Source organism: Polistes canadensis, unplaced genomic scaffold, assembly GCF_001313835.1.
Source record: "Polistes canadensis isolate GaletaPanama2010 unplaced genomic scaffold, ASM131383v1 scaffold_856, whole genome shotgun sequence".
Taxonomy (NCBI): Eukaryota; Metazoa; Arthropoda; class Insecta; order Hymenoptera; family Vespidae; genus Polistes; species Polistes canadensis.
Window position 1 is genome coordinate 1 of NW_014570403.1, and position 1,426 is coordinate 1,426.

A 1,426-nucleotide genomic window follows, 5' to 3' on the forward strand; every position below is an offset into this window, starting at 1 on the left:
ATAAGATTTATATTTTAATAACTGCAGTACAAAAATAAGGAAAAAACTATTTTATTACAACTTTTTTGGGATTCTTTACGTAAAGAATGCAATTCTTTTTCAACGAAACTCGATTGGATTAAAGCGGACATCTATTCTGTTTTGTTTCTAGTAGCACATTTTTGCCGACGTTAAAAATTTTTCGATATATTTCAGATAAATTTTCGCTGCTTTCTACATAAAATAATAATCGAAAACTATAAGAAATGTGAAGAAGGGCTGCAAAAAATATGCTATAAAACGTATTCTTTTAAGTTCTAAAGCGTGTACTAACAAATAAAAAGAGTAAACCAATTAAATCTATCAAATAACATATATATTTAATCAACTGCAGTCCAGAAAAAGGAAAAAATCATTTACTTACAACTTTTTTTGGTTACTTTACGTAAAGAATTCAATTCTTTTTCAACGAAACTCGATTGTAGTAAACCTGACATAACTTCTGTTTTATTTCTAGTAGCACATTTTAAACGTCGCTAAAAATTTTAATATATTCTGAAAGAAATTTTTGCATCTTTCTGGTTAAAATCGTTGTTAAAAATATAAAATTTCTAATAAAGTGTTATTTACCAGAAGCTATAAAACGTTTTTTTTAGGCTTTAAAGCGTGTACTAACAAATAAAAAGTTTTTGGTCTAATAAACACCAGCAAATAACATTTATATTTTAATACCTGCAGTACAAAAAAAGGGTGCAAACTATTTTATTACAACATTTTTGGGATACTTTACGTGAAGAATACAATTCTTTTTTAACAAAACTCGATTGTAGTAAAGCGGATATCAATTCTGTTTTGATTCTAGTAGCACATTTTTGCCGTCGCTTAAATTTTTTCGTTATATTTCAGAAAAATCTCCACTGCTTTCTAGGTAAAATAATATTTGAAAACTATCTGATATCTAAAGAAATGCTATGTAACAAGAGCCATTAAACGTTTTCTTTTAAATTTTAAAGCGTATACTAAAAAATAAAAAAAAGTTAGTACCAAATAATTCTTGCAAATAACATTTATATTTAAACAATTGCAGTCTAAAAAAAGGAGAAAAATATTTAGTTACTCCTTTTGTTGGTTACTTTACGTGAAGAATTGAATTCTTTTTCAACGATACTCGATTGTAGTAAACCTGACATCACTTCTGTTTTATTTCTAGTAGCACATTTTAAACGTCGCTAAAAATTTTGATTTATTTAGAAAGAAATTTTTGCTACTTTCTGGATAAAATCGTAGTTAATAATATAAAATTCCTAAAAAATTGCTTTATACAAAAAGCTAAAAAACGTTTTCTTTTCAAGTTTTAAAACGTATACTAACAAATAAAGGTTATATGCCCTATAAAATCTAGCAAATATCATATACTTTTCAACAACTGCAGTCTAACAAAAGTTTA